At 46.6% G+C, this 19370-nt stretch overlaps 1 long non-coding RNA gene across 3 annotated transcripts; it reads left to right on the plus strand.

The window, feature by feature from the left end:
• Positions 1–29: 29 nt before the first annotated feature.
• Positions 30–8692, plus strand: LOC107967119 (uncharacterized). Of its 3 annotated transcripts, none has more exons than XR_001707356.4 (4): positions 30–154; positions 2430–2527; positions 3115–3201; positions 8398–8692. It is a non-coding gene; the product is annotated as an uncharacterized LOC107967119 (long non-coding RNA). The 3 variants fall into 3 exon arrangements; XR_008537839.2 differs by having other exon boundaries at positions 40–154; positions 2405–2527; XR_008537840.2 differs by lacking the exon at positions 30–154 and adding an exon at positions 290–371 and having other exon boundaries at positions 2405–2527.
• Positions 8693–19370: the final 10678 nt, after the last annotated feature.

Here is a 19370-nt window from a genome sequence, read left to right on the forward strand (position 1 = left end):
GGGCCGGGAGCAAGTGCACGCCGCGCGGAGGACGAAGAGGCTGCACGCACAGCCGCTGCCGGGGGTCGGGGCCAAGTGCGCGCCTCGCCGAGGACGAAGAGGCTGGCGTGCCCGGTGGCTCGGCTAGCTCCCGGGTCCCGGCCCCGCCTGGAGGGTGGGTCCGCCGATTACTCACTTTGTTTTTAGGGGATTTCAGGGCCCCCTCCCGCCGATCGGCGGAGTTTGGTGATGTCACTCTGGGCCGGGTCTGGAGCAAAGCCAGGGCTACTGGGCTGCGGCCGCCCGCCCCGCGCAGGGAAAGGCCCGACCGGGACTTCTGCTCCGCAGAGGCCGGGTGGTTGAACTCCGCGCGGGTTTCCTAATCGCTAAAGGTGCCTTTCGGTGGTGGCTGTCTCAGAAGCACTTTAAAATGTTCTACCCACCCCAATCTAGATGCGGCTGTGGGGGAATGGGAGCGGCCGGACCTCCCAGCCTGACAGTGCATCAAGAGCTTTGCGGAGCCTACAGCCCGGATGGGACGACTGAGGCCCTCCCGCTGGCGAGCTGGCCGAGGGCTCGTCCCTCTCCAGCTAAAGCGCCAGCTTACGATACAGCCAAACTGCCGGCTCTCATCGGCTGTGGGAGCAGGAGGCCCCCAGGGGTAAATCCCGGAGCCTCGTCTCTGAAGCCTGGCGCTTGTGTCTCAGAGGGTGCGGGACCCACAGGGACACTTGAATCAGCAGGCTCACGACCCCCCACCCCCCTGCCCCCGCCTGTGTTTGCCCTGGACCTCCAGCTAGGGCTGACCACTAATTCTGTCATGTGACCCCACAGTGCAGGTAGCTCCCCCAAGACCAAGCCCAAGGCGCGTCCGTGTGGAGGCTGGGGCTGACGCACCCCCACCCCAGGCCTCATCCCCAAAGGAGGATGCTCCACTGCAGGGGGCGGAGTCTTCTCCAGATGGAGAAAGACTTTTTTATTTTCTCTGAATTCGTCTTAAATTAGGAAATCATGTGGGAATTGGAAAAGATTGGAAATTCTGACTTGTTTCCCAGGCTCTGAAGAAACAGGAAGAGAAAAGTGAAAATAGAGTTAGCACCCCACCCACTCATTTCAGTTTCTCCAGTGGCTGGCCCTGATTAGAAAAGTGTTTACTTTTGGCAGGGGGCGAGGGAGGCCGACTTCAGTTGACAGAATGGATTAATTAAAATCTTTGGTTAATGATATACAATTATCATTGAACCTTGCATGGATCCTCTTCTTAAAATTCATGTATATTTATAACTTTTAAATTAATACGATAAACACCCATGTACCCATTGCAAAACTCAAGGGGCCACCACCGTCCAGAATTCTGTATTGTATTGTATTGTATTGTATTGTATTGTATTTATTTATTTTTTGAGACACGGTCTGTCTCTGTCGCCCAGGCTGGAGTGCAGTGGCACAATCTCGGCTCACTGCAGCCTCTACCTCCTGGGCTCAAGCAATCCTCCCACTTCAGCCTCTTGCATAGCTGGGACTACGGGAGCACACCACCATGCCCGGCTAAGTTTTTGTATTTTTTGTAAAGAAGTGGTTTAACCTTGTTGTCCAGGCTAGTCTTGAACTCCTGAGCTCAACTTTCCTCCCCCCTTGGCCTCACAAAGTGCTGGGATTACAGGCGTGAGCCACCACGCTGGGCCAGAATTCTGTATTTTTAAAATTAATTAATTAATTTATTTATTGTAAATAGAGATGGGTCTCACTGTGTTGCCCAGGCTGGTCTCAAACTCCTGGGCTCAAGCGATCCTCCCACCTCAGCCTCCCAAAGTGGGATTACAGGCATGAGCCACCACGCCTGGCCCAGAATTCTGTATTTTAAAGAAAAAAAAAGTTATATCTGCATGCCTACACAATATATCTTTTGGTTTTCCTTAGTTTTGAACTTTTTTTTTTTTTTTTTTTGAGACAAAGTCTCACTCTGTCGCGCAGGCTGGAATGCAGTGGCATTCTGCTTACTGCAACCTCCACCTCCTAGGTTCAAGCGATTCTCCTGCCTCAGCCTCCTGAGTAGCTGGGATTAAAGGGGCCAACCACCACGCCCAGCTAATTTTTGTATTTTTTTAGTAGAGACAGGGTTTCACCATGTTGGCCAGGCTGGTCTCGAACTCCTGACCTCAGGTGATTCGCCAGCCTCTGCCTCCCAAAGTGCTGAGATTACAGGTGTGAGCCACCGCACCCGGCCAGTTTTGAACTTTTATGAAGAGGGCATCATATGATTTGTTGTCCTTTGTTACTTGCTTTTTTCACTCAACCTGTTACTATGATTCATGTTTCACAGTTAATTCACTTTTTCACTGCTGTATACTATTTTGTTGTGTAAATATACCACAGTTTGTTTATTCATCCTGAAGATAGGCATTTTTATTTTTATTTTTTTGAGATGGAGTTTCTCTCTTGTGGCCCAGGCTGGAGTGCAATAGCACCATCTCGGCTCACTGCAACCTCTGCCTCCCAGGTTCAAGTGATTCTCCTGCCTCAGCCTCCTGAGTAGCTAGGATTACAGGTATGCATCACCATGCCCGGCTAATTTTGTATTTTTTTTTCTTTTGAGACAGAGTTTCGCTCTTGTTGTGTGCAATGGCACAATCTCGGCTCACAGCAACCTCTGCCTCCCGGGTTCAAGTGATTCTCCTGCCTCAGCCACCTGAGTAGCTGGGATTACAGGTGCCTGCCACCATGCCTGGCTAACTTTTTGTATTTTTAGTAGAGACGGGGTTTCACCATGTTGGCCAGGCTGGTCTCAAACTCCTGACCTTAGGTGATCCACCCGCCTCAGCCTCTGAAAATGTTGGGATTACAGGCATGAACTACTGCATCCAACTAATTTTGTACTTTTAGTAGAGACAGGGTTTCACCATGTTGGCCAGGGTGGTCTCTAACTCCTGACCTCAGGTGATCTGCCCATCTCGGCCTCCTAAAGTGTTACTACAGGCGTGAGCCACCGTGCCCAGCCATGGGCATTTGGACTTCTAATTTTTTGCTGCCATAAGCTTTAGAGCACTGAGCTAATATGTAAAAACAGCAATCATGTAGTTTTTAAAACTTAGTCTGGGGTTAAAGAAGTATGTAAACAACTATGTTTTCTTAAAGATTTACAGGAGCATTGTGACTGGACCAAGGACAAAGAAGTTCCCAACCTCCTCGGACCCTCGCTGCTGCCCAGATGTCTGCCATGGGGTACTTCTTGACCACACCCTCCTTCTCTTCCCTGCCCTTAACATAGAAAGAGCCTAAGATTGTACTGACTTAAAATGGTACTTTAGAACGCTAGTACACCATCCTCTCAGTCTTGCTGGCTTTCAGAATAAATCAGTAAACCTACTTTTTCTCCCACCAACGCCCCTATCAGTTGGGATCCTCTTACCTTGGCCTCCCAGGTAGGGACTATAAGCACTCACCACCACACCCAGCTAATTAAAAAGACAACAATTTTTTGAGGCAGGGTCTCACTCTGTCGCCATGCTGGAATGCTGTGGCATGACTCGTTGCTCACTGCAGCCTCAAACTCCTGGGCTCAAGCAATCCTCCCACCTTAGCCTCCCAAGTAGCTAGGACTAACAGCGTGCACCACCACACTCAGCTAATTTCTTTTTTTTAATTTTTAGTAGACACAAGATCTTGCTATGTTGCCAAGGCTGGTCTCGAACCTCTGAGCTTAGGCGATCCTTCTGTCTCAGCCTCCCAAAGTGTTAGGATTACAGGCATGAACTACCAAACCCGGCTGAGTTTTTTAAAATCTTAATGAATGCATGGATTTAAATATATTAGCTGTGTTTTAATCAAATATAGTTATTGAAATTCAAATTATTCGTCTTTGGTTAGGGAGAACTTCTTCAAGTTGGTTGTTCTTCAGTCCTTTTGACACAATTCCAATATATGAGTCTTGGTGGCTCATACCTGTAATCCCAGCACTTTGGAAGGCTGAATGGGGAAGACTGATTGAGGCCAGGAGTTTAAGACCAGCCTGGTCAACATGGCAAGATCCCTATGTCTATTAAAAAAATAATTTTAAAAAAGCAATTACAGTAGCCTGTGATAGCTTCTTTGCTGTCTGGTATGAAAAGATATTTCTTTTCTTTTTTCTTTTTTTTTTTGAGATGGAGTTTCGCTCTTACTGCCCAGGCTGGAGTGCAATGGTGCAATCTCGGCTCACTGCAACCTCTGCCTCCCGGGTGCAAGCAATTCTCCTGCCTCAGCCTCCCAAGTAGCTGGGATTACGGGAGTGTGCCACCACGCCCAGCTAATTTTTGTATTTTTAGTAGAGATGGGGTTTCCATATTGGTCAGGTTGGTCTCGAACTCCTGACCTCAGGTGATCCACCTGCCTTGGCCTCCCACAGTGCTGGGATTACAGGCATGAGCCACAGCGCCTGGCCTGAAAAGATATTTCTAGACTCATCTAGTAAATTTTCTGCCCCAGATCTGGAATCAGACAGCTTTCCAAGGAGTCCTGATTTCTCTTAGTAGGAAATGATATTTAAAGACTACAGCTTGAGTACTTCGGATACTTATTGCTACTGAGTCAGTCATTGTAGATGTTTTCGGTGAATAGTTAGTACTTTTTTTTTTTTTTTTTTTGAGACAGAGTTTCACTCTTGTTGCCCAGGCTGGAGTGGAATGGCATGATCTTGGCTCACTGCAACCTCCGCCTCCCGGGTTCAAGTGATTCTCCTGCCTCAGCCTCCCGAGTTGCTGGGATTACAGGCATGCGCTACCATGCCCAGCTAATTTTGTATTGTTAGTAGAGACAGGGTTTCTCCATGTTGGTCGGGCTGGTCTCCAACTCCTGACCTCAAGTGACCTGCCCGCCTTGGCCTCCCAAAGTGTTGGAATTACAGGCGTGAGCCACCATGCCCAGCCAGTAATTTTTTAAAAAATGGGAGTCTTGCTCTGTCATCCAGGCTGGATTGCAGTGGTGGTGTGATCATAGCCCATTGCAGGCTCGAACTCCTAGGCTCAAGTGATTCTCCCTCCTCAGGTCCCCCAGTAGCTGGGACTACAGGCACACACCACCATGCTCAGCTAATTTTTTATTTTTTAGTAGAGAAGAGGTCTCACTATGTTGCCCAGGCTCATCTTGTACTCCTGGGCTCTAGCACTCCTCTTGCCTCAGCCTCCCAAAGTGTTGGAATTACAGGCATGAGCCACTGTGCCCAGCCTAGCTGGTAATTTTTTTTTTTGAGATGGAGTCTTGCTCATTCTCCAGGCTGGAGTGCAGTGGCGCGATCTCGGCTCACTGCAACCTCTGCCTCCCAGGTTCAAGCAATTCCCCTGCCTCAGCCTGCTGAGTAGCTGGGACTACAGGCACGCGCCACCACACCCTGCTAATTTTTTTGTATTTTAGTAGAGACGGGGTTTCACCATGTTGGCCAGGATGGTCTCGATCTCCTGTCCTGACCTTGTCATCTGCCTGCCTTGGCCTCCCAAAGTGCTGGAATTACAGGCGTGAGCTACCGCACCTGGCTGTAATTTTTTTAAAATACGAAATGCATCAGGAGTTCATACTAATGTTTCATATTCAAATTTAGAATTATAGGGTTTTTAAATTTTATTTATTTATTATTATTATTATTTTTTGAGATGGAGTCTTGCTCTGTTGCCCAGGCTCACTGTAACCTCTGCCTTCTGGGTTCAAGCAGTTCTCTGCCTCAGCCTCCTGAGTAGCTGGAATTACAGGCACCTGCCACAATGCCTGGCTAATTTTTATATTTTTAGTAGAGACGGGGTTTCACCATCTTGGCCAGGCTGGTTTTACACTCCTGACCTCGTGATCCACGTGCCTCAGCCTCCCAAAGTGCAGGGATTACGGGTGTGAGCCACTGCGCCCAGCTAGAATTACAGGGTTTTAACTTAACCTTAGTCACTTTACATGTTTCTCCCATGTCAAAAATCTTGATTTTCTTTTGAGGGAATAGAAAAGTCCACTCTTAAATTAAGTCCATATGGAGTCTCAAGGGACCCAAATAACCAAAACAATCTTAAAAAAAAGAAACAAAGGTGGAGGACTCATACTTCCTGATTTCAAAACTTACTACAAAGCTACAGTAATCAAAACAGTGTGATTCTAGCATAAAGACAGACATGTAGGCCGGGCGTGGTGGCTCACGTCTGTAATCCCAGCACTTTGGGAGGCTGAGGCGGGAGTTCAAGACCAGCCTAACTAACATGGAGAAACCCCGTCTCTACTAAAAATACAAAATTAGCCGGGCATGGTGGCCCATGCCTGAAATTCCAGCTACTTGGGAGGCTGAGGCAGGAGAATCGCTTGAACCCGGGAGGTGGAGATTGCAGTGAGCCGAGATTGAGCCATTACACTCCAGCCTGGGCAACAAGAGTGAAACTCTGTCTCCAAAAAAAATAAAGACAGACATATGACCAATTGTACAGAATAGGGAGCCCATAAAAATAAAACCTTTCCATATACGGCTGAATGATTTTCAACAAGGGCGCCAAGACCATTCACTGGGGGAAAGGACAATCTTTTCAACAAATGGTTTTGGGAAAATTGGGTATCCACATGCAAAAGAATGAAGTTGACCCTTACCTAACACTATATACAAAAATTAACTCAAAATGGATCAAATGGCTGGACCTGGTGACTCACATCAGTAATTCCCGCACTTTGGGAAGCCAAGGCGGGAAGATCACTTGAGCCCAGGAGTTTGAAACCAGCCTGGTCAACATAGTGAGATCCTATCTCTACAAAAGAAAAAAAAAAAAAGAAAAAAATTAGCTGGGCATGGTGGTGCATGCCTGTAGTCCCAGCTACTCAGGAGGTTGAGACGGATTGCTTGAGCCCAGGAGTTCGAGTTCACGGCAGTGAGCCATGCCACTGCACTCCAGCCTAAGCGACAGAGTGTGACGCTGTCTCAAAAAAATAAAGAACTGGGGCCGGGCGCGGTGGCTCATGCCTGTAATCCCAGCACTTTGGGAGGCCGAGGCGGGCGGATCACGAGGTCAGGAGATCGAGACCATCCTGGCTAAAACGGTGAAACCCTGTCTCTACTAAAAATACAAAAAAAAATTAGCCAGGCACGGTGGCGGGTGCCTGTAGTCCCAGCTAGTCAGGAGGCTGAGGCAGGAGAACGGCGTGAACCCGGGAGGTGGAGCTTGCAGTGAGCCGAGATCGCGCCACTGCACTCCAGCCTGGGCGACAGAGCGAGACTCTGTCTCAAAAAAATAAATAAATAAAATAAAGAGCTAAAAAGGGACCAAATACCTAAATGTAGGACCTAAAACTATAAACTCAGAAAAAAACATAGTGCCCCATGTTTTTTATTGCTTATATGTTATTATTTATGTTTTTATTGTTTATATGTTATCATTTATGTTGTATAATATTCATGACATTGAATTTGGCAGTGATTTCTTGGATACAACATAAAAGCACAGACCACAAAAGAAAAAAATAAATTAGGCTTATAAAAATTAAAAACTTTTGTACATCAAATACAATATACTGAAGTAAAAAATCAACCCACAGAATGGTAGGAAATATTTCAAATTACATATCTGATAAGGATTAATACCCAGAACATATAAAGAACTAATAATAGGCCGGGCGCCGTGGCTCACGCCTGTAGTAATCCCAGCACTTTGGGAGGCCGAGGCGGGTGGATCACGAGGTCAGGAGATCGAAACCATCCTGGCTAACACGGTGAAACCCCATCTCTACTAGAAATACAAAAAATTAGCCGGTCATGGTGGCGGGCGCCTGTAGTCCCAGCTACTCGGGAGGCTGAGGCAGGAGAATGGTGTGAACCCGGGAGGCGGAGCTTGCAGTGAGCCGAGATCGCGCCACTGCACTCCAGCCTGGGCAACAGAACGAGACTCCATCTCAAAACAAAACAAAACAAAAAAACAAACAAAAAAAACACACAAAGAGATACCACTTCACACCCATTAGGATGGCTGTTATCAGAAAAATAAGGTAACAGCTGTTTGCTGAGAAATATGGAGATGTGGAGAACATGTGGAGAAATTGGAACACTTGTGAATTGCTGGTGGGAATGTAAAATGGTGCAGTCGCTCTGGAAAACAGTATGGCGGTTCCTCAAAAGAATTAAACCAGAATTAACACATGATCCAGAAATTTCATAGTACTCAAAACTACTGAAAGCAGGAACTCAAATTGATATCTGTACACCAGTGTTCATAGCGGCATTATTCACAATAGCCAAAAGGCGGAAACAACCCAAATGTCCATTGACGCATGACCAGTGTGATAGTTAATTTCATGTGTCAACTTGACCAGCCCAGGGAATACCCGGATAGCTGGTAGAAAATTATTTCTGGGTATGTCTGTGAGAGTGTTTCTGGAAGAGGTTAGTATTTGAATCAGACTGAGTAAAAGGATCCACCCTATCCAACATAGGTGCCATCATCGAATCCACTGAGGGCGCAAATAGAACAAAAAGGTGAAGAAAAGGTGAATTCTCTCCTTTCTTGAGCTGGGACATCCAACTTCTCAGACATCAGAGCTCCTGGAGGCCTTCAGACTCCGAGACATTACACCATTGGCTCACCTGGTCCTCAGGTCTTTGGACTTGGAATGAATTACACCATTGGCTTTCCAGGTCTTCCAGCTTGCAGATGGCAGATTGTGGGATTTTTCAGCCTCCATAACTTTGTCATCCAATTCCCATAATAAATCGCCTCTTATATCTGTATCTGTTTGGTTCTGTTCTGGAGATCCCGGATTAATGCAAATGGATTAAAAAAATGCGGCCGGGCACGGTGGCTCATGCCTGTAATCCCAGCACTTTGGGAGGCCGAGGCGGGTGGATCACTTGAGGCCAGGAGTTCAAGACCAGCCTGGCCAACATGGTGAAACCCCACGAAACGCTGTCTCTACTAAAAAAAAAAATACAAAATTAGCTGGGTGTGGTGGCGCACGCCTGTAATCCCAGCTACTTGGAGGGCTGAGGCAGGAGGATTGCGCGAACCCAGGAGACAGAGGTTGTAGTGAGCTGAGATCACACCACTGCACTCCAGCTTGGGTGACAGAGTGAGACTCCATCTCAAAAACAAAACAAAACCAAACCCCAAAATGTGGTATATACATGCAAGGGAATATTATTCAGCCTTAAGGAAGGGAATTCTGATACATGCTGTATTGAGGAGCCTTGAAGGCAACATGCTAAGTCAAAGAATCCAGACACAAAAGGACAAATGTTATATGATTCTACTTATGTGAGATACCTACAATAGTCAAATTCATAGAGAAAGGAAGTAGAATACCCATTACAAGAAGCTGGAGAGAAGGGGAAATGGTGAGTTAATGCTTAACAGATGCAGAGTTTATGTTGGGGATGATGAAAAGATTCTGGAGCAGGATGGTGGTGATTGATGGTAGCACACAGTGTGAATGTACTAAGTGCCATTCAGTGGCACACTTATAAATGGGTAACATGGTAGATTTTATGTTATATATATTTAACCACAATTTAAAAAATCTCAATTCTTTCTCTGTTTTTTTATTTAATTTTAGAAATGGGGTCTTGCTCTGTTGCCCAGGCTGATCTTGAACTCCTTGGCTCTGGGCTCAACCAATCCTCCCACCTCAGCCTCCCAAAGTGCTGGGATTACAGATATGAGCTACTGCACCCAGCCTCAGTTCTCAGTGACACCAACCCATTACTCATTTGCTTTATCTCACACTGTATACAAAACAGTTTCAGAATAATGATACCAACTCTACCTCCATAATGATTTCTTTTTTCTTTTTTTATTTTTCATAAAACTTATGACTCAACATAATAAGATTTCTGAAAATATATTTTTGTAGTTCTTGTCCTTAGGTTATAGCCTACTAGGGATGATAGTCAGATAACTTTGTTTTGAATCTCTTTGAATAGTTAATCTCCATAAAGTTATACCAGCAAATTGATACATAGTTTTATTTTCCCTTTTTAGGAATTGCTTTTTAAAGTTTTATTTTTCTTCATAATGATGTGAAATATTATATCGTTCCAAAGTCAAATCTATGTAACAAGATATATTAAAAGAAGTCTTGTTTCTATCCCTGTCCTCTCCAACCTGCTGTCTCCCTTCCCCTATAGGTAACTAATTTTTTTTTTTGAGACGGGATCTTGCTCTGTTGCCCAGACTGGGGCAGTAGTGCAATCATAGCTCACTGTAGCCCCAAACTTCTGGGTTCAAGGGATCCTCACCCTTCAGTCTTCAGAGGAGACTGAGGAGACTGAGGCCTGAGACTACAGGCACTCACTATAACACCCCACTAATTTTTTTATTTTTATTTTTATTTATTTATTTATTTATTTATTTATTTATTTATTTATTTATTTATTTGAGATGGAGTCTCGCTCTGTCGCCCAGGCTGGAGTGCAGTGGCGTGATCTCGGCTCACTGCAAGCTCCGCCTCCCAGGTTCACGCCATTCTCCTGCCTCAGCCTCCTGAGTAGCTGGGACTACAGGTGCCCGCCACCATGCCTGGCTAATTTTTTATTTTTTATTTTTTTTTATTTTTAGTAGAGATGGGGTTTCACCGTGTTAGCCAAGATGGTCTCAATCTCCTGACCTCATGATCCACCCACCTCAGCCTCCCAAAGTGCTGGGATTACAGGCATGAGCCACCACGCCCAGCTAACACCCCACTAATTTTTAAAAAAAATTTTAGTAGAGATGAGGTCTCGCTTTGTTGCCGAGGCTGGTCTCAGACTCCTGGGCCCAAGTAATACTTCCACCTCGGCCTCCTCCCAAAGAGCTGAGATTACAGGTGTGAGCCACCACACTGAGACTGATAACCACTTTTTTCTTTTTTTTCCTTTTTCTTTTCTTTTCTTTTTTTTTTTTTTTTGAGACAGAGTCTCGCTCTGTCGTCCAGGCTGGAGTGCAGTGGCGCAATCCTGGCTCACTGCAAGCTCCACCTCCCGGGTTCACGCCATTCTCCTGCCTCAGCCTCCTGAGTAGCTGGGACTACAGGTGTCCGCCACCATACCCGGCTAATTTTTTGTATTTCTAGTAGGGACGGGATTTCACCATGTTAGCCAGGATGGTCTCGATCTCCTGAGCTTGTGATCTGCCCGCCTTGGCCTCCCAAAGTGCTGGGATTACAGGCGTGAGCCACCGCGCCCGGCCACTTTTTTCTGTTTCATCATGTGTTTTCTTCCTTCTCCTTCTTTTTTTTTTTTTTTTTTTTTTTAAGATGGAGTCTCACTCTGTGGCCCAGGCAGGAGTGCAGTGGCATGATCTCAGCTCATTGCAACCTCTGCCTCCCGGGTTCAAGCAATAATCGCTCCTGCCTCAGCCTCCCAAGTAGCTGAGACTACAGGCGTGCACCACCATGCCCAGCTAATTTTTGTATTTTTAGTAGAGGCGGGGTTTCACCATGTTGACCAGGCTGGTCTTGAACTCCTGACTTCAGGTGATCTGCCCCTCTTGGCCTCCCAAAGTGCTGGGATTACAGGTGTGAGTCACCGCACTCGGCCTCTTCTTTCTTCTTAAAAAATATATTTTATATCCAGAGTTTCTTAGATAAATTGTAGTATGAGGATGTCTTCTGAGGAACAGAAATCCTGAGTTTTAATATGGTAAAATTATTCAATTTTAAATGAATTTTTGTGGGCTGCACCTGGCCCACAGTTTATTAATCCATTTGCATTAGTCCAGGGTCTCCAGAAAGAACCAAACAGATATAGATATATAAGAGGTGATTTATTATGGAAATTGGCTGACAAGGTTATGGAGGCTGAGAAGCCCCACAATCTGCCATCTGCAAAAATTTTTAAATGAATGCTTGAACCTGGGAGGCAGAGGTTGCAGTGAAAATTCTTCTATAAGAGTTCTCTAATCAAGATCAGAAAGACCGATCTTGATTGAATCTCCTAGACTTAAGTGATCCTCCTACCTTGGCCTCCCAAAGTGCTAGTATTACAGGTGTGAGCCACCACACCTGGCCAATTTCTTTAATATACATGAATATTTAGTATTTATAGGATTATTCCATTTTTCTTGAGTCAATGGAATATTACCATTCCGGCTGCTATAACAAAATACCTTAGATTAGGTAATTAACAAACAACAAATTTATTGCTTGCTTTCCAGAGGCTGGGAAGTCCAAGTCAAGGTGCCAGCAGGTTCAGTGTCTGGTGAGGGCTTGTTCTCTGCTTCAAATATGGTGCCTTCTTTTTTCCGCCCCCCCAAGACGGAGTCTTGCTGTGTCGCTCAGGCTGGAGTGCAGTGGCTCGATCTCGGCTTACTGCAACTTCCGCTTCCTGGGTTCAAGCAATTCTCCCTGTCTCAGGCTCCCGAGTAGCTGGGATTACAGGCGCCCACCACCACAGCCGGCTATTTTTGTTTTCTTTTTTTCTTGTTTGTTTGTTTTGAGACAGAGTTTCACTCTTATTGCCCAGGCTGGAGTGCAATGGTGCGATCTCGGCTCACTTCAACCTCTGCCTCCCGGGTTCAAGCAATTCTCCTGCCAAAGCTTCCTGAGTAGCTGGGATTCAGGCATGTGCCACCACCTCCAGCTAATTTTGTGCTTTTAGTAGAGACAGGGTTTCTCCATGTTGGTCAGGCTGGTCTCGAACTCCCAAATTTAGGTAATCCGCCCGCTTCGGCCTCCCAAAGTGTTAGGATTACAGGCGTGAGCCACTGTGCCCGGCCAATATGGTGCCTTTTTACTGTGTCCTCAAGCGGCAGAAGGGGCAAAAGTATCTTCTATTAATATAAGGGCACTAATCGCACTCTCAGGACCTAATCACCTCCCACTTCTGATCACCTTGGGGTTTAGGTTTCAGCAGGGCACTAGGTTTTCAAATTTATTTGTGTTAAGGACAGTTCTCATATGTTTTTAGCATCTTCAGCTAGACATGGTGGCTCACACCTGTAATCCCAGGACTTTGAGAGGCCGAGGGGGGAGGATCGCTTGAGGCCAGGAGTTCGAGACCAGCCTGACCAACGTGGAGAAACCCCATCTCTACTAAAAATACAAAATTACCCGGGCGTGGTGGCGCATGTTTATAATCCCAGCTACTCGGGAGGCTCAGGCAGGAGAATCACTTGAAGCTGGGAGGCGGAGGTTGTGGTGAGCCGAGATCATGCCATTGCACTCCAGCCTGGGCTACAGAGCAAGACTCCATCTCAAAAAAATAATAATAATAATAATTAGCTGGGTGTGGTGGTGCATACCTGTGGTCCGAGCTACTCAGGAGGCTGAAGTGGGAAGATCACTTGGGCCAAGGAAGTCAAGGCTGCAGTGAGTTATGATTGTGCCACTCCAGCCTAGGTAACAGAGTGAGACCCTGTCTCAAACAAACAAACAAACAAAACCCAACACACACACACACACACACACACACACACACCCCATCTGGCCGGGTGTGGTGGCTCACGCCTGTAATCCTAGCACTTTGGGAGGATGAGGCAGGCAGATCACCTGAGATCAGGAGTTCAAGACCAGCCTGGCCAATACCACAAAACCCCGTCTCCACTAAAAATACAAAAATTAGCCGGGCAAGGTGGTGCGCACCTCTAATCCCAGGTACTCCAGAGTCTGAGGCACGAGAATCACTTAAACCTGTGAGTCGGAGGTTGCAGTGAGCTGAGACGACACCACTGCACTCCAGCCTGGGCGACAGAGTGAGACTCCATCTCAAAAAATAACAACAACAACAACAAATCTGCTATATCTGTGATTACATTTCCCTTTCATTCATTAGAGTATTGATTTGTTCTTACTCTTTTTATTGTCAGAGATTTGAGGGTTTTTTTGAGAATCTTTTCACATGTTATTTCTTATCCATGTATCTTTTTTTTTTGAGACATACAACCTTGCTGAACTCACATATTAGTTCTTATACCTCCATTTTTTGTAAATCCTTAGGATTTTCTACATAGATGATCATGTTATCTGTAAATAAAAGCAGCTTTACCTTTTCCTTTCCAATCTGAATGCCTTTTAATTCTCTTTTAAAAACAAAACAAGCTGGATGCGATGGCTCATGCCTGTAATCCCAGCACTTTGGGAGGCCGAGGCGCGGGTGGATCACAAGGTCAGGAGTTTGAGACCAGCCTGGCCAACATAGTGAAACCTCGTCTCTACTAAAAATACAAAAATTAGCTGGGCATGGTGGCAGGCGTCTGTAATCCCAGCTACTCAGGAGGCTGAGGCAGGAGAATTGCTTGAAACCGGAAGGCGGAGGTTGCAGTGAGCCAAGATCATGCCACGGCACTCCAGCCTGGGCGAAAGAGCAAAACTCCGTCTCAAAAACAAACAAACAAACAAACAAAAAAACCCAAAACAAAACTACTCCATTGGTTAGAACTTCTAGTACAAGTTTGAAAAGAAGTGGTAACAGTGGACATTCTTGTCTTTTCCAGATCTTATAAGAAAAGCGTTCTTGTTCCTCATTAAGCTGTTAATTGCAGGTGTTTCATATATGCCTTTAATAGGCTGAGGAATTCCTTTCTAGCTCTAGTTTGCTGAGAGTTTTGATTGTGATTACTGGATTTTGCCAAATGCCTTGTTTATTTTATTTTATTATTTATTTATTTATTTATTTTTGACACGGAGTTTCGCTCTTGTTGTCCAGGCTGGAGTGCAATGGTGCAATCTTGGCTCACCACAACTTCTGCCTCCTGGGTTCAAGCGATTCTCCTGCCTCAGCCTCCCAAGTAGTTGGGATTACAGGCATGCGCCACCACACCCGGCTAATTGTGTATTTTTAGTAGAGACGGGGTTTCTCCATGCTGGTTAGGCTGGTCTCGAACTCCCAACCTCAGGTGATCCGCCCGCCTCGGCCTCCCAAAGTGCTGGGATTACAGGCATGAACCACCGCGCCCGGCCCAAATACCTTAATATGTTCAATATGGTCTTACTATATTACGATAATATTGAACATATATATTTGACTCAATAAAGTCTTAATGTAAGACACTATCTTAACTGCTCTACTCACAACCCTACAACAAAAGGGACTTTAAAAAACAGTTTGGCTTTGAGAATAGAAACGTTATCTGAAACGTTAGTCCTTTCAAATAATCAGGCCCATTGGCTGGCTGGGCATGGTGCCTCACACTTGTAATGCCAGTGCTTTGGGAGGCTGAGGTGGGAGATTGCTTGAAGCCAGGAGTTCAAGACCAGCCTGGGAGACATAGTGACCTCCATCTCCTGAAATTTTTTTTTTTTTTGAGACGGAGTCTCACTCTGTCCCCCAGGCTGGAGTGCAGTGGCTCGATCTCAGCTCACTGCAACCTCTGCCTTCTGGGTTCAAGTGATTCTTATGCCTCAGCCTCCTGAGTAGCTGTGATTACAGGTGCCTGCCACCATGCCTGGCTGATCTTTGTATTTTTAGTAGAGATGGGGTTTCGCCATGTTGGCCAGGCTGGTCTGTAACTCCTGACCTCAAGTGATCCATGGGCCTTGGCCTTCCAAAGTGCTGGAATTACAGGTGTAAGCCACCGAGCCTGGCCTCAGGTTGACAGTCTTTATCTTACCACTCATGATCTACATAGACTTGTAGCTGAATTTTGCAGATTCACTTTTGTTTTAATTAAATAAATTAGACATTGGCCAGGTGCAGTGGCTCACACTTTTTATTTTAATTTTTATTTTTTAAGACAGTCTCGCTCTGTTGCCTATGCTGGAGTGCAGTGGCGCAATCTCTGCTCACTGCAACCTCCGCCTCCCAGGTTCAAGCGATTCTTCTGCCTGCCTCAGCCTCCCGAGTAGCTGGGAGTACAGGCACATGCCACCACACCCGGCTAATTTTTTGTATTTTTAGTAGAGATGGGGTTTCACTGCGTTAGCCAGGATGGTGTCCATCTCCTGGCCTCATGATCCGCCCGCCTCGGCTTCCCAAAGTGTTGTGATTACAGGCGTGAGCCCATGCCCGGCCATTTTTTTTTTTTTTTTTGAGATGGAGTTTCACTCTTGTTGCCCAGGCTGGAGTGCAATGGCACGATCTTTGCTCACTGCAACATCTGCCTCCGAGTTCAAGCGATTCTCCTGCCTCAGCCTCCCGAGTAGCTGGGATTACAGGCATGCGCCACCATGCCTGGCTAATTTTTTGTATTTTTAGTACAGACGGGGTTTCTTTTTTTTTGAGACAGAGTCTCGCTCTGTCACCCAGGCTGGAGTGCGGTGGTGCAGTCTCGGCTCACTGCAACCTCCGCCTCCCAGGTTCAAGCGATTCTCCTGCCTCACCCTTCCAAGTAGCCAGGACTGTAGGCATATGCCACCACGCCCAGCTAATTTTTGTATTTTTTAGTAGAGATGAAGTTTCACCATGGTGGCCAGACTGGTCTAAAACTCCTGACCTCAAGTGACCCGCCCGCCTCGGCCTCCCAAAGTGTTGGGATTACAGACGTGAGCCACCATGCCCAGCCAAATATTGGGCTTGATTAAAGAAGGTTTTACTGACAGTAACAAAACAAAACAAACAAAACTAAGAAAATAACACTGGCTGGGTGTGGTGGCACATGCCTATAATCCCAGCACTTTGGGAGGCCAAGGCAGGAGGATTAACCTGGACAACATACTGAGACCTCATCTCCACAAAAAATTTGAAACATTAGCTGAGTCTGGTGGCCTACAAAAAATACTAAACTTAGCTGCGTGTGGTGTCACACATCTGTAGTCCCAGCTAGTTGGGAGGTGGAGGTGGGAGGATTGCTTGACCCTGGGTAACAATGTGAGACCCTGTCTCAAAAAAAAAAAAAGGGATGAAGGCACTCTTTATTGCAGAAATTCCCTCTGTTTGCATTGCTAGCAATGTTTCCTAGCCAGTCCTGGAGCGAGAACAAATTCTTCCCTCCATTCACCTCTCCTTCCCTATTTCTCTTAATTGATTTTTTTTTTTTTTTTTTTTTTTTGAGACGGAGTCTCGCTCTGTCGCCCAGACTGGAGTGCAGTGGCGCGATCTCGACTCACTGCAAGCTCCGCCTCCCGGGTTCACACCATTCTCCTGCCTTAGCCTCCCAAGTAGCTGGGACTACAGGCGCCTGCCACCACGTCCGGCTAATTTTTTTGTATTTTTGGTAAAGACGGAGTTTCACCGTGTTGGCCAGGCTGGTCTCGATCTCCTGACCTCGTGATCCGCCTGCCTTGGCCTCCCAAAGTGCTGGGATTACAGGCGTGAGCCACGGCGCCTGGCCTCTCTTAATTGATTTTTAACAAGTTTTCCAAGGAAACTTAATGGGGGAAAGTTTAATATTTTTGAGAAATGGTGCTGGAACAATAGGGAAAAATAGTGAAACTTGGTCTTTCCCTTATGCCATATACAGGAAGTTGTTTCTTGTTTCTGCTGATATGCACTCATGGTCGTTTACCTTCGTGGGTTTGGTGGGTGGTTGTGAGGTCAAATAACAGTTCTGTGGGTTCACCTTGGGAACGCTTCCTTCCACAGAGGGCTTGTTTCCGCTTCTGCTCCATCTTCTGCCATTAGGACTGGTAGGGTGAGGAGGTATGGGAGCACTGGATCCATTTTGGAACTAATTTGACCTCTCTTGTGAGTTTAGCTCTAAATAACAGTCTCAAAGTCAGCATTTCATCATTGTTCTTGTTCTGGGAATTTACAAACATTGGCCTAAGGTTAACTACATTTGCTCTTTTATTTATTTATTTTTTTTTGAGACAGAGTCTTACTCTGTCACCCAGGCTGGAGTGCAGCGGCATGATTTCCGTTCACTGCAACCTCCACCTCCTGGGTTCAAGTGATTCCCCTGCCTCAGCGTCCTGAGTAGCTGGGATTACAGGTATGCGCCACCATGCCCGGCTAATTTTGTTGTTGTTGTTGTTTTGTTTTGTTGTTGTTTTTGAGACAGCGTCTCGCTCTGTAGCCCAGGCTGGAGTGCAATGGCGTGATCTCACTCACTGCTACGTCCGCCTCCCAGGTCCCGGTTCAAGCAATTCTCCTGCCTCAGCCTCCCAAGTAGCTGGGATTACAGGTGCGTGCCACCATGCCCAGCTAATTTTTTTTGGATTATTAGTAGAGACGGGGTTTCACCATGTTGGCCAGGCTGGTCTTGAACTCCTGACCTTATGATCCACCTACCTCGGCCTCCCAAAATCCGAGGATTACAGGCGTGAGCCACCACGCCGGTCCAACCCGGCTAATTTTTATGTTTTTAGTAGAGACAGGGTTTCACCATGTTGGCCAAGCTAGTCTCAAACTCCTGACCTCAGGTGATCTGCCCACCTCAGCCTCCCAAAGTGCTAGGATTATAGGCATAAGCCACTGTGCCCGGCCCACATTTTTTTTTTTTTTTTTGAGATGGAGTCTTACTGTGTCGCCCAGGCTGGAGTGCAGTGGCGCAATCTCGGCTCACTGCAAGCTCCGCCTCCCAGGTTCACGCCATTCTCCTGCCTCAGCCTCCTGAGCAGCTGGGACTACAGGCGCCGACCACCACGCCCGGCTAATCTTTTGTATTTTTTGATAGAGACGGGGTTTCATCGTGCTAGCCAGGATGGTCTCGATATTCTGACCTTGTGATCCACCTGCCTCGGCCTCCCAAAGTGCTGAGATTACAGGCGTGAGTCACTACGCCTGGCCCCATTTGCTACTTTTTTTTCTTTTTTCTTTTTTTGAGACGGAGTCTCGCTCTTTCACCCAGGCTGAGTGCAGTGGCACGATCTCGGCTCACTGCAAGCTCCGCCTCCCGGGTTCATGCCATTCTCCTGCCTCAGCCTCCCAAGTAGCTGGGACTACAGGAGCCCGCCACCACCCCCGGCTGATTTTTTGTATTTTTAGTAGAGACGGGGTTTCACTGTGTTAGCCAGGATGGTCTCGATCTCCTGACCTTGTAATCCGCCCACCTCGGCCTCCCAAAGCACTGGGATTACAGGTGTGAGCCACCGCGACCGGCCTTTTGCTACATTTTTAAAAACTGTTGGCCAGGTGCAGTAGCTCATGCCTGTAATCCTAGCACTTTGGGAGGCCAAGGTGGGCAGGTCACGAGGTCAGGAGATCAAGACCATCCTGGCTAACACGGTGAAACCCCGTCTCTACAAAAAATACAAAAAATTAGCCAGGCATGGTGGCGGGCGCCTGCAGTCCCAGCTACTCGGGAGGCTGAGGCAGAAGAATTGCTTGAACCCGGGAGGCGGAGCTTGCAGTGAGCTGTGATCACGCCACTGCACTCCAGCCTGGGCGACAGAGACTCCATCTCAAAAAAACCCAAAAAACAAAAGCAAACAAACAAACAAACAAAAAATAAATAAGTAAGTAAGTAAAAAACTGGTGAGCCAGGCACAGTGGCTCAGACCTGTAATCCTGTAACTGAAACACAGGTTCGGTTGCTCACTGCTTGCAGAGTCCAATTAATAAGAATGAGGTCTGTTATAAAGAAACTGACTTTTTATTCCAAAGCCAGCTAGGGGAAGAA

Source organism: Pan troglodytes, chromosome 9 (assembly GCF_028858775.2).
Source record: "Pan troglodytes isolate AG18354 chromosome 9, NHGRI_mPanTro3-v2.0_pri, whole genome shotgun sequence".
Lineage (NCBI taxonomy): Eukaryota > Metazoa > Chordata > Mammalia > Primates > Hominidae > Pan > Pan troglodytes.